The 14,779-nt window shown below is 41.9% G+C and overlaps 1 protein-coding gene across 4 annotated transcripts in view; it reads right to left on the bottom strand.

The window, feature by feature from the left end:
• HACD2 (3-hydroxyacyl-CoA dehydratase 2) overlaps positions 1–14,779 on the bottom strand; it is an 88,413-nt gene that overhangs the window by 58,786 nt on the left and 14,848 nt on the right. Inside the window, exon 1 of one of the 4 annotated variants that reach the window (XM_082460966.1) lies at positions 9,289–9,309. The exons of the other annotated variants lie outside the window; for them this stretch is intronic. The gene's annotated coding sequence lies outside the window, so the exon portion shown is untranslated. Of the gene's footprint in view, positions 1–9,288; positions 9,310–14,779 lie in introns of those variants that run through there. 4 annotated transcript variants of the gene reach the window in all.

Genomic DNA, 14,779 nt, shown 5'->3' with positions numbered 1-14,779 from the left:
TACTGAATGGGAGAAAATATTTGCAAATGATATGACCGATAAGGGGTTAATCAAAATATATAAACAGCTCATACAACTCAACATCAAAAAAACCAAACAACCTGATTAAAAAATGGGCAGAAGAACTCGAGACATTTTTCCAAAGAGGACATGCAAATGGCCAACAGACACATGAAAAGATGGTCAACATTGCTAATCATCAGGAAAATGCAAATCAAAACCACAATGAGATATCACCTCTAATCTGTCAGATGGCTATCATCAAAAAGAACACAAATAACAAATGTTGGCAAGGATGCAGAGAAAAGGGAACCCTTGTACACTGTTGGTGGGAATCTAAATTGGTGCAGCCACTGTGGAAAACAGAACGGAGGTTTCTCAAAAAATGAATAGACCTACCATATGATCCAGCAATTCCACTTCTGGGTATATATCCAAAAAACCCCCAAAACACTAATTTGAAAAGATACGTGCACCCCAATGTTCATAGCACCATTATTTACAACTGCCAAGATATTGAAGCAACCTAAGTGTCCCTTGACAGATGAATGGGTAAAGATATGGTATACATATACAATGGAATACTACGCAGCCATAAAAAAGAATGAAATCTTGCCATTTGCAGCATCATGTATGGACCTGAAGGGCATTATGTTAAGTGAAATAAGTCAGACAGAGAAAGACATATACTGTATGATATCACTTATATGTGGAATCCAAAAAATGCAACAAACTAATGAATTTAACAAAAAAGAAACAGACTCACAGATATAGAGAACAAACTATCGGCTACCAGTGGGGAGAGAGAAACAGGGAGGGGAAGGATCAGGGTAGGGGATTAAGAGGTACAAACTACTGGTACCATGTATAAAATAAATAAGCTATATGGATATATTGTATAGCACAGGGAATATAGCCAATATTTTATAATAACTATAAATGGAGTATAACCTTTAAATTGTGAATCACTATATTGTACACCTGTAACATATAATATTGTACATCAACTATACTTCAATAAAAAATGCATTGAGAGGGAAAATGTACTAAAACTATCAATACTATACTTGAAACAAGTTTCCTAATACTCATACATAGGTATATTTAAACATCCAGCGCATCCTCCTTTTCTATTACTGCTCAGACAACTGACCATCTCTGAAGCTACTTCATAGTTAGTTTCATGGAATTTCAGATCATCCGGCTGAAAGGAATGTTAGAGATTATCTATTGTCTAGTCAAACGCCTAGTTCTTCAGATGTGAAAACTAATGCCCAGAGGGAGGATGCCTGACTTGTTACACAGCTAGTAGTGTTTCCAATGGGGTTGGTTTGCCTTAGCTTGGTTCCTGCTGGACTGGAAAACAAGATAATATTACCTTACAGAGAAGATATTTTAAAATATCTCAGTAACAGGTTTCCATTCAAACCAAACCCCTAGCTGTTCCTGCAAGGATGGCAAAGGGTAAAATGCCCTGATCTAGGCTCTCTTCACGGCTTTCCCTTTTCCAACTGGGCACAGAAACCCTCAGGGATGATGTTCTGCCCACTAACACTCAATGGAAGAGCTGCTACAGCCTACCGAGTGCTTGCTAGGTGCCAGGCAGTGTGCATGAGCTCTGCGCGAGTCCCTCACCTTCCCTGCTCAGGCACTTTGGGCTCCTGATGAGCATGCCTTATTTGTCCCTTCCCTTCATCTCAGTACATTCACTCAGAGCCGGGAACAACTTACGGAGCTGGATGTTCCAGGCAAAGGGACATTTCATGTACAAAATCATGGAGTGTGAAAATGCAAAGTTTATTCAGAGAAAGTGGCTGAAACTTTGGGTATGAGGAGCAGAAGATGCAGGTGCTAAAACTATCTTCCTTTCCTCTTCTCTCTCTGTCTAGAGGGGAGGAGGCAAAATGTGATCAGGAGGCAACAGAATAATCAAAGCGCCAAAGCAGAGGGAGACTAAGCTAGACTGGTCAGAAGGGCTTGGCTGATTTGGGAAAGATTATGAACATGGTCTTGGTAGAGTTCTGGTGTCGGGATGCTGGGAGATGACTGTACTTAATAAATGACAAAGACAGAATAGCAAGGAGTTGACCAGGCCTCTAACCTCCCCACTGCACCCAGACAGCCCTGTAGGCAGCAGACACAGGCTGGCCTGCTGGGAAAGGTTAAGTCCATTTCCCCACCTCAAAGGGCTTCTCCTTCCCCTGTCAGTACTACCACTAAACATGCCCCCAGCCAGAAAGCAACTTCTGAATGTAAATCTGCACCATTTTGTACTCCGTAAGCCAGGAAAATCGGCTTGGGGAAATGGGTCCCAGGGTTGAACACACTAAGAACAGGGTGGAAGAGAGCCGGCAAGGTTCATGTGACCCTGTGTCAGTTCCCACTAACAAAAGGAGAGACAGATCTCCGGATCAGAAATTTGTACTTTGGGAATATGGCTATTTTTATACTGTCTGTATTTTTGATACTCATTCCCTTTTTGTTCTTCCTCACTTTTGGTAAAGTTCATTTAAAAAATGTCAACTAAGCTAAGAGGCACCAAAGAAGGCAGTTTTGTTTCTGTGCCCAGCCATACCCATGAGGGCTGGGCGCAGGGGTGAAAGCAGAATTCCAGGTGAGCAAATCCGGGGGAATAACCCCTTTCCTCCACAATGCTTTCCTTCCAGAGTTCTCTTCTGCTGCAACACGGAAGGTTCTGGGTCTGGCTTTAGTAATACGTGAGGGCGTGTCCTTCACAATATTGCACTGTAAATGAGTAATAAAAGCTTGAACCTCTGGGGGGCTGGGGAGGGGGGTGCGGATGGGAGGAGGCGTTGCAGTTTGGAGAGGATTTAGTTCATTCTCACTGGTGGGAGGGATAAGATTTCTGGTAGGAGACTGGGTATTCTGGTGCTTGTCTCTCCGGCAGCTGCCCCTTTCCTCCCTGGCACCATTTGTTACTTAATAAAATCAGCCTGAAGCCATATGCTACCTATTAATATTAAGGTGATTACAAATTTCTTAAAATTAATTTCTAAAAAATAATTAAGTAAAAGGTATCATCAGTTTACAAGAGGAGTGCAAGCTGGAATATACAGCAAATATTTGAAACCACAAATCTAGGATACCTACGTGAAAGGGCTTCTGTCCTTGTCTGTTGATGATATCACAGTGTTAATACTCAACTTCAGATATAATACCCTCTGGGCTATGACTGAACTCCTGTTCTACAGTTTTCAATCAAGAGAACTTCCAAAGTTATTTATATTGACAGTATAATTTCCAACACAAAGGTTCACCAAACACACAATGTTACATCTTATTAAGAGTGTCATCAGGGGCTTCCCTGGTGGCGCAGTGGTTAAGAATCTGCCTGCCAATGTAGGGGACATGGGTTCGAGCCCTGGTCCAGGAAGATCCCACATGCAGCGGAGCAACTAAGCCCATGCGCCACAACTACTGAGCCTGCGCTCTAGAGCCCGTGAGCCACAACTACTGAGCCTGCATGCCACAACTATTGAAGCCCACGTGCCTAGAGCACATGCTCTGCAACAAGAGAAGCCACCGCAATGAGAAGACTGCGCACTGCAGAGAAGAGTAGCCCCCGCTCGCAGCAGCTAGAGAAAGACCGCGCAGCTATGAAGACCCAGCGCAGCCAAAAATAAATAAATAAAAAATAATAAATTTATTAAAAAAAAAAAAAGAGTATCATCAGTTCTAGTCCCTCTACCTCTAATTTCTATCCCAACAAAGTGGGGTAACCATACTCTGGAGTTAGCTGAGAACCACCTATATCCAATATGCCTCTTCCACAATCTAATCTTGAGCACAACACAGAAAAACAGGTAATACTTCTTTCAGTACAAACTGTACCATGTGATTAAAGAAAACCACAACTGTTCTTTGCAGTCTTGTAAAAGACATGTCCCAATTGGGTTTTTAAATTCTCATTTCCAAAAAGAAAAACACTGCGTAAATAAAAGCACTATGAATCTTGGTCTGAGGGCTGCGACCACAGTATTTAAGAAATCTTATCCCAGAAAAAGACAAATACTGTTTGATCTCACTTGCATGTGAAATCTAGGGAAAAAAAAACAAAAACAAAAAACCAAACTCATAGATACAGAGAACAGACTGGTGGTTGCCAAAAGCAAGGGGTGGAGGTGCGGGGAACGGGTGAAGGTTGTCAAAAGGTACAAACTTCTAGTTATAACATAAACAAGTCCTGGGGATGTAATGCAGAGCATGGCGACTACAGTTAATAATACTGGATTGCATATTTAAAGTTGCTAAGAGAGCAGACCTTAAAAGTCCTTATCACAAGAAAAAAAATTATAACTATATGAGGTGATGGACATTAACTAAACGTATTTTGGTGATCATTTAACAATATATACATATACCAAAGCCTTATGTTGTACACCTGAAACTAATACAATGCTATACGTCAATTATACCTTAATTTAAAAAAATATGTCCCCAACATGTGTTCAAAAGGGCTATCACTTGTCCCCTTCCCTCCCCGCAAAAGAAATCTTGTTCCTGAATTATCAGTGGAGAGCAAACAACCCACTTTAAAGAAGTTGGGGCATGGAAACCCATTTGGAAGGACAGAGGCCTGACTTTCTCACAGAAATGAATCCCTCGCGTGGAATTTTAGTTTACTATTTCTGGAGGCTATTTTTGCCAAGTTGCATTGCCACAACCATGGACAAGAAGCAACTCCAGCCCGTACTAAGAGCAGGTGGCCCTGAAGCACTCACTTACACAGAAATTACAATTTAGGAAAAATAAGAATATGGAAGAGTTACACTTATATAAATCTAAATATGGAACATTACATTAGGGACAATAAAACTTTTAACATTCTATGACATTATTATTGTTAATAATAAGAACTACCATTTCATTGGGCAATTTTCAACATTGCCGTATCTTAGACATTAAGCTAAGTGTTTCTCATGTGTGTCCTCTCGTGTTTTCACAACAACCCTAGAGGTAGGTATTATTATCCTCCTTTTATTGAGGAAGAAATGAAGGCACACAAAAGTTGAGTTACATCCTGAAAGTAACAGCTAGTAACTAACCCAGGTCTGACTGAGGTCTAGACTTCTCATCAACAATATGTAAACTAAAGACATCTCAAGGCTCTAAAACAAGTTTCTAAAAGACCAAGCTATTACAGTGAAAAGTTTCAGAAAGCCACAGGAAAATAAACCATCATTCCAAAAGTAAACTTAAGTCATATGAGTAAAAAAAATAAAGGATCGGGCTTCCCTGGTGGCGCAGCGGTTGAGAATCTGCCTGCCAATGCAGGGGACACGGGTTCGAGCCCTGGTCTGGGAAGATCCCACATGCCGCAGAGCAACTGGGCCCGTGAGCCACAACTGCTGAGCCTGCGCGTCTGGAGCCTGTGCTCCGCAACAAGAGAGGCCGCGATAGTGAGAGCCCCACGCACCGCGATGAAGAGTGGCCCCCACTTGCCGCAACTAGAGAAAGCCCTCGCACGGAAACGAAGACCCAACACAGCCATAAATAAATAAATAAATAAATTTTAAATAAATAAATGAATAAATAAAGGATTGCCTTTAGGCTAATGCTAGAAACAGCCTATTTATTAGTATTCTTATTGATTTTTTTAAGGAACTGAAAACATTTTGAAACAAGTTTCAGAAAATTTCACCAGAATTTAGTAAGATTATGATCAAATGTTCACTGAGCTCCCACTAGAAGCCATGAACTGTTAGGTGCTGGGATACAGAAATCAATAGGAAACAGTTCTCATTCTTGGAAAAATTCAGTGATCTTGGTGGGAGATATAGGTATAGTGACAGACCATAATACATTGTGGAAAGTGTGATAACAGAGTGAGTTGCAGGGTATTACAGAAAAGTGAGGAATGGTATGTAATCTAGCGAGGGTGGTAGGAGAGTTTACTGGGGGAAGCTGCCAGCTTCAGGGGATGGGCTACCACTCCGGCAGAGCACAAAGCCTGGGCACAGACCAGAGGCAGGAAGTAGTGCAGTAGTATGGGGGGCCGGGGGGACACAAGAAGGTCAGGGTTGCTGAAGCATAGAGTGGGAGGCAGGGAATGGACATAGATAAGGCTAGGGAGGTGGGCAGGGTCCAAAGCATGAAGATGTTTAAACCAGCGAAGGGTTTTAAGCATGGAAGTGACATGCTCAGAATCATCCTTTAACTAAATCCCTCGAGGACTGTAAGCATGGATTTGGAGCCACACAGCCACAGGTTCAACTTCTAGCTCTCGGGCTTATTAGCTAAGTGAACTTCGGCAAGACATAAAACCTTCTAAGCCTCAGTCTTGTCAACAGTAAAATGGGAAGTAAGTAGATTATGAATGTAAAGCACTGAAACATAGTAAATGCTCTTATTATAATGATCGCTCTTATTATTACTAATATTAATATTATAAACCTACAAGTTCAGGGAGTGTGATATGGGAGTCCAGATGAGACATACTCAGGCCCTGAACAGGGCTGGAAAAAACAGGACAATCTGAGAACTATTTAGGAAACAGAACTGAGAAAACCTGATGACCACCTGGCTATGGGAATATGGGGAAAGGAGAGGAGACATCATGGATGAGCCCTAGGTCTAGAATGGGTGACTGAATGGATAGTGGTTGGAAGCTGGTAGAGCACCTGACAAGAAGAAGGAGGCTAAACAAGTGTGGGAGTGAGAGTCATGCTGAGGAGGAGGAGGTGTACATCCAGGAGTGGACATCCAGGAGCTCACGGGGTGAGTCTGGAGCCTGGGGTGCAGGTGTGGCTTGGAGTTAAAGAATTGAGTGTCATAAGTACCTCAACCCATGAGAAGGGAAGAGATCACCCAGAGGGCCTGTTCAGGCAGAAGAGCAGTGCGCTAGGCCAGATACTGGGAACACCCACAATTAAGGGGCAAGGGGAGAAAGAAAAGCCCCCAAAGAAAGAAAAGAACCACAGAGGACCAGAAAAGGCAGGAGGGCTCAGTATGATGTAAGATAAAAGAACAGGATGTCACAGAAGGGGTCATCAGTGGTACCCAACGTAGTTGAGAAGTTCATGAATTCCAAACATTAAATTCCTCAGAATTTAACAGAAACTCGTGCTGATTTTAGACCAGAGGGCAATTTTAGTAGGACAAGGGGGACAGAAGCACAACTGCTGGGTTAAGGTATAAATGAGAGCGTGGAAGTGGAAAGAGTATACCAGAAATCTGGTAAAAGGGATGAAGAGGACTTACGTAGTAAGGAAGGTAGGGTCAAAGGTTAGGTTAAAAATTATTTTTAGGATGGAGCATTCTGAGCATTTTGTGAGCTGAGAAGGAAAAGGCGGATGACAAAGGGTGATGATGCAAGAGAGAGAATCACTGATGGAACAAGGTTCTTGAGAAAATAAGAAGGAATTTTAAAGTATCTCCTGTGCGTCAGGCACCACACCAAGACCTAGGGACACCTGTCAACAAACCATCAGAGCAGAGTGTGACATAGATGCTAGTCCTCGGAGCGGATCCTGCCAGAGGCGCTCAGAGGGGCGCCCATCTGAGTGTGGCTTTCCTGAGCCTAAGCCTGTGCCTGTTCACCTCTCTGTTCCCACTACCCACCAGTGTCTGGCCCTACCTGGTAAGCATTCAATCATGTTCTTGGTATGAATGAATAACTATACTTGTCAGAAACTTTATTTCCAGGGGTAGAAATTTTATAGAGGCATGAGAATATATTCTAAGACAGATAAAAGGAATTTGCATATTAAAATACAAGGCAATATTAATTAAAATAATAATACACACACTTGGAAAACATGCATCTAATAGGAGCTTTGTACGGAGGCAGCTGAAGGTTAAGAGACGGGGGGAGACAGGGGGCACAGGATTCAGTCATATGGAGAAGGCCTGAACTGGTTCCAGAACTCTCTCTGGCTGAATATATCCCCCAATCTACAAATTTAAGCACTTAAGAAGGGACAAATTTTTCACCTCAAAACTCTAGATAAAGGATTAAAAAGAAAATGTATGTAAGATTATTCACTAGCTGAAACCCATTCACCTAAAATAAAGTCAGTCAGGTGGGCTCTGGCTCAGACTGGCCAGGGAGGCTGTGCCATTTACTGGCTATGGGACCTGGTCCCTTAACCTTCTCTGGGAAAGCAGACCACATGATAAATGAGTCTCCAAGCTCCTTTCAAATCTCTTGCTTAGAGGTGCTAAAGCAGTTTCCTAACCTTCTGAATCACGCTCCTCTGAGAATCTATGAAAGCTAAGAATTCTACCCACCTTCCCAAGCAAACACAGACACATCCATACAAAGTTTTGCAAATCATTTGAGAAATCCCTGATTGTAGACCTCCTCCTAGTGAGAAAATAGCCGAGGTGCAATTCTTTATAAGGAAGATGTTTGTCTTCCTTAAAAGTAATAGAGCCCAGGTATCATAGTGATCCCTTTAAGGCCCATGGTGGAGAGTTTGCTGTGTGTCCACCTGAACCATAAGTCTCCTCATCTCTGAATTCCCCAGTGCCCCGAATATAGTAAGTACCCACTTAATTTATCCATTATGTTGATCAGGGCCATAATGGTTTGAATGCATAGTTCTGGAGTTTTCAGACTTTTGGTGCTTCTCAGTGAGTAGCAACTTCAAATCCTCCCTTGGAGAGACAAGTCCACATGCACAGCACCCGCTATGGGTTTACTCCACAGGGTCTATCAATTTTCCAAAATTGATTTCTGCTTAGAGGAGTCTAGCCGCCCCAGACTAGAAGTTATGCCTTAGTTCCAGAGCAGAATTTGATGACCCTCCGCATCCCCCAAAAAGGAATCACATTGTATCTGCTTTTAGTAGAAATCTCTCACATTTGTATAACTCTTTGTACTTGTACTTTCCAATCCCTCTCACATACATTAAATATTCATCTGAGAGGTAGGCAATATACGCAGTACTCCATTTTAAAAAATAAGGAAAGAGAGTATAACATTTAAGTAATCAGAGAGGGCTTTCAACAGAGCCCAGCACTCCAAGTCACATTTTTATAAATATGCTAGTGTTTCTCTATTTACCCTTATACTGAGAAGGTAGGAGAGGCCTCTGTAGATTGACAGAGAAAAATAGCCATGGCGTTTAATAAAGTGTTCAGTGATAACATCTAAATAGTACCCATGATTTTAGAAACCAAAAGCCTAAGCAATTTTATACATAATGATTAAATAGGTTAGTTTTTTCAATGTTCAGTAAGAATCTAATCAACCTATCATTCATGACTTAAAAAAAAGAAAGCAGAATCCACTCTACATAAGTTGGGGGGGAATTCCATACTCACCTATTGCACAATGCAAAATCTAGAGAGAAAAAGGGGGGAAAAGAGAATTAGTAAAGATCAATAATATTATAGTTTTATTTCATACAAACTAGCCTTTCAGAAGAATAGAGCAGCGCCTGCCAGCAGTATTGAATTCGAAAAATGAACATTCAATTTTTAAACTTGGCTACAGACTATTTAACAAAATGTAAATTCTTGTTCAGTTTTTTGTTTGTTCATTTTTAGTTTGTGTATCTATGGAAGATTTCCTAAGGAATAAATCTTACCCAGTAGTTTAGCAAATGTCAAGGACCTCTTCCATAATACATGAACTGGTAAGAGCAGCCAGTGTACAACAACTCGCACGTCCCATTTGTGTACAGAACAGAATTATCACAGACTATGGAACACAGGATCAGAAGAGCCTTTTCTTACCCGGCAGGCCCTTCAATGCAGACATTTATTCTACAAAGCTCTACCCTTGGACCCCATCTTATCTCATTCTGTGATCTCATTATAGGGGTATTCCCAGTCTAATCTCTAACCCCAGATCTCTTTGAACTCCAGGCCCACATTCCTTTGGACATCTCCATCTAGGTGTACCAGCAGCAACTCAAAGATGGCATGCTTCAGCAGGAAGCTCACCCTTCCTTTCCTTCATACCTACCATGCCTCTTGATCACCAACCCCCCCACTCTCAGATTCAACTGCTCTTTCCTTTCCTTCACTCCCAAGTCAAACAGGTTTCCAAGTCCTGCCAATGCTTTTGGCACGTCTTCCCCAGTTTTTTATTTCCAGTGCATGGGTGAGACTGCTATCTCCTCTCCATCTCAATGGCCATCTAACCAGCCAATTAGGTTCTTCCAAATCCCCTTCCAATTCATCCTGTATCTGGCACTGCTTTAACCTGGGTGGTGGTAGTAAAGAAGTAATTTGAAGCCATCTACAAGGTTGATTTAATGACCAAAGCTTTTCTGGATGGTAAGACCTAACAACTATCGCAGTGCATTTTGGAATTTACATTTCTCGAGCCGTCATTGTGTTGTTTGAAACTAACAATAACCCTGGCAGATGGGCAGGACAGATATCTCTACTTGCAGATGAGAAAACGAAGGCTTAGAAACACTGCTCAGCTTCACCAAGGTAGTAAGTGATGTACAGGATCAAGAACCTAGATTTTATTTCCACTCTACTGCTTTTTCTATCATTTCACTGTACATTAGTTATACCTGCAAAAGCTATAACTTGACAAGACTTAGCTCTATCTAAAACATGCCTAGGGACTTCCCTGGTGGCTCAGTGGTTAAGAATCTGCCTGCCAACGCAGGGGACATGGGTGCCAGCCCTGGTCCGGGAAGATCCCACATGTCGCGGAGCAACTAAGCCCACATGCCACAACTACTAAGCCCGCGTGCCACAACTACTGAAGCCTGTGTGCCTAGAGCCTGTGCTCCACAACAAGAGAAGCCACCACAATGAGAAGCCCACGCACCGCAACGAAGAGAAAAGCCCACATGCAGCAATGAGGACCCGATGCAGCCAAAAATAAATAAAAATTTTTTTTTAATTTAATTAAAAAGAAAAAAGAATCCGCCTGCCAATGCAGGGGACACGGGTTCGATCCCTGATCCAGGAAGATCCCACATGCTGCAGAGCAACTAAGCCCGTGTGCCACAACTACTGAGCCTGTGCTTTAGAGCCTGCGAGCCACAACTACTGAGCCTGCGTGCCACAACTACTGAAGCCCATGTGCCTAGAGCCCGTGCTCCGCAACAAGAGAAGCCACTGCAGTGAGAAGCCCGCGCGATGCAACTACAGAAATCCCGTGTGCAGCAACAAAGACCCAACGTAACCAAAAATAAACAAAAAACAAACAAACAAAAACATGCCTAATAAGACTCTGTGCTCAAGTCTATGATTTCACTAAGTTTTTTCTGAAGGGAGGAGGATGGGGGTGGCTTGGATTAAAAAAAAATCAAGCTGCACAAATATGTCGATAACTGATAGAAGAACAAAAGAATTACTAGACTGCAAATCTTATATTTTTCAAAAGAAAACACTGCTAAGAATCTCATATGTGCGAATATTACAAGATAAGCCAAATCTCCTGCTGCAAAGTTGAGGAAAACTAAGATACGTGCTGATTAAAATGAAATGGAACGAAAGATGAGTGATGAGCATCCTTTGAGACAAGACAGATGACAGTGCCTAGATAGAAACCCTATTCTATTCATGTATGTGGCAAGACATCCAGGCTGCTGATTTACAACAGGACACTGCAGGAAAGGATGGATAACCTTAAGGCCTATCATGTCTTCTTTGTGTGACAGAACAGATCTTAGTCCTATGAGACCCAATCTCCCCTTTTTAATCACATATTTTATAATGCCTCCTTTACTAAATATAAAATTCAGAGATGATATAACTTACCTGCACAAAAATTAAAACAAATAAACAGTGTCCTAACCAATATGTAAAGAAGAAATAAAAAGATAGTAGTTTATTTTAAAAACTATGTATTTCCACAGATAAATGTTTGGGGACACAATGACATAATGAAGCAGTCAGATATAGGTATCAACTTATGATGAATAGGTTTGGATTCAAAAATAAGAATATCAGAAAGCACTTTGGACAAGAATAGGAAAATAAAAGAACAGAGGTACAGACCAACCCTAGAATAAAAACAGTATTAAGATAATAATGGACATAGGGAAGTAATCTTAACTGAAGTTAAAACAACACGTCAAGTAAATAACAAAGTAGAGAAAATGAGGAAGTACAACATTATCACAAATGAAGCTAGGTCTTATTTATTTGTAAGTGTGGTGTCAAAATAATCCCCTAGATTATGTCATGGGATAGGGTAGGAAGAAAGTATCACAGAAAACATCCTTCTGCTTTGAAATCCCACTGAGACATACAATCTGTGCCTGGTCTGTAAAAAGAACTTGGAAACAATATTCTTTGAATGGTGCGACAAGGAAAAGAAGATGGATTAGACAAAAAAACAGTAATGCAAGATGTGATAAAGTAGTTGTGTAACTGTGGATAGTTTTAGGATAAAACTGAACAACTGTAGTGATTCAAAAACAGGCAATATAAAATATTATTAAAATAGTTATATTAAAGAAATCGAGGGGGCTTCCCTGGTGGCACAATGGTTAAGAATCCACCTGCCAACGCAGGGGACACGGGTGCCAGCCCTGGTCCAGGAAGATCCCACATGTCACAGAGCAACTAAGCTCGTGCGCCACAACTACTGAGCGTACGCTCTAGAGCCTGTGAGCCACAACTACTGAAGCCTGTGCACCTAGAGCCTGTGCTCCACAACAGGAGAAGCCACCACAACGAGAAGCCCGCACACTGCAACAAAGAGAAAAGCCCACACGCAGCAATGAAGACCCAGTGCAGCCAAAAATAAATAAAAAATAAAAAAATTTTTAATTAAAAAAAAAAGAATCCACCTGCCAATGCAGGGGACACGGGTTCAATCCCTGGTCCAGGAAGATCCCACATGCTGTGGAGTGACTAAGCCCATGGGCCATAACTACTGAGCCTGCACTCTAGAGCCCATGGGCCACAACTACTGAGCCCATGTGCCACAACTACTGAAGCTCACGCACCTAGAGCCCATGCTCCCCAACAGGAGAAGCCACTGCAATGAGAAGCCCACGCACCGCAACGAAGAGTAGCCCCCACTCACCGCAACTAGAGAAAGCCCGCACGCAGCAACGAAGACCCAACGCAGCCAAAGATAAATAAATAAAATAAATAAATTTATTAAAAAAAAAAAAAAGAAACTGAATGAGATCCCTGCATTTCACGAGTCTCCATTAACTTAAAGTCTGAACAGGAATCTCAATCTGTTCCATATTTTCAAGCAATTTCATTGCTTTTGCAGTTATAACACTGTTGCACTGAAATCCTTTTCAACTAAATATGCAAGCTGGAAATGCTATAATGTCTACAGAACAGAATGTGCAGAGTGAACAAATTACTCAATTATTTTGAGATGATACCTTTATTTCACTTAAGCTCCCTATTCATACCAACTGTGCTAGGCAGAATCCTAAAGATGATTCCGTAAGATTCTTGTACCTTGGTTATCCAATCAAACACTAAACAAGGTACCACAGGGCAGGAATTTTGCAAATGTAATTAAAGTCCGAAGTCAATTGATTTTAAGGCACAGAGATTATGTGGGTAGGCCTGATCCAACCAGGCCAGCCTTTTAAAAGCAGAGGGTTTTCTCCAGCTGGTGGCAGAAGAGGAACTCAAAGATATTCAAGGAACAAAAGATATTCAATATGCCATTTCTCACTTAGAAGATGGAGGAGGCCACGTGCAGGGACTGGAGAGCAGCCTCTAGGAGCTAGGAGTGACCTCCAGCTGACAGCTAGTAAGGAAATGGGACCTCAGACCTACAACCGCCGGTTAAGTGGATTCTATCAACAAGCTGAATAAGCTTAGAAGCAGACCCTTCCCCAGAGCCCCCAGATAGAAGCCAACCCAACTGACACCTTGATTTCAGTCTTGTGAGACCCTGAGCAGAGAACTCAGCCAAGCCCAGTTTCTGACTTATAGAACTGTGAGCTAATAAATGAGTGTGGTTTTAAGCCGCTAAGTTTGTGGTATTTTGTCACGCAGCAAGAGAAAACTAAGACAACGACCTTCTTCTAACTTAATAAGCTTTTTGTTTAATTTCTCGTGAAGATTTTTTAGTATGAATATGTACTACAAAACTATCAATTTATATTTGGAGAGGGATCAGCCCATGGTATATACAAAAGTCAGGGGGAACACAGACCTCCACTGAGTTGGACTGTCTCAGCGTAGGACATCTACTTATAGAACCCCCATTCATTGTGGCAATCAAAATACCCTTGCAATTTTCTAAATCGCACTCTAGAGGGGTCACACTGCTCTTGCTGAGATCTACTGAGAATCACTGAACTAAAATAAGCATACCTCATTAGAAAAAAATTCAGAAGACTTGCCATATTCAAAATCTCCCTTGAAAATATGTCATAGTGCTAATGATCCAATGTCAGCTGCTAGGAGTGTTCACACGGTTGAATGCTCCCCAATGTGTCTGCCACCAGTGTCTGTGTTCCCTGGGTGAGCCCCCCCTCCCCAGCCTCTCCAGGAGACTCCCCAAGGCCAGCAGGAGACTGGGGCATGAATGGAACTGGTAGAATTTGTACACAGGCAGCCAGGCTCCAGAGCTGGTGCTCTTAACCACTACATATATTATTGATTTTGAGATCTGTGCCTTACAAACCATAAATATTCAGAACTTTGAGCAGTACATTTGCTTCTCTCCTGTGTCTGGAATGAGAGATAACCAGAAGTACAGATTTAGACTCATTCATGAGCAGTTTCTAATGGTTTAGCTGGATGGTCAGGGACTTGGAAAGAACAGGATTGGAAGATAGTGACAAGGAAAGTTGGGGAAGAAGTATGTGGATGGATCTCTTAGAATGGGCATAGACATTGAAAATATTTGTCT

Source organism: Balaenoptera physalus (genome assembly GCF_965194825.1).
Source record: "Balaenoptera physalus genome assembly, chromosome: 4".
Lineage (NCBI taxonomy): Eukaryota > Metazoa > Chordata > Mammalia > Artiodactyla > Balaenopteridae > Balaenoptera > Balaenoptera physalus.
The sequence above is the reverse complement of the archived record's forward strand: the minus strand, read 5'-3'. Positions and strand labels throughout refer to the sequence as shown.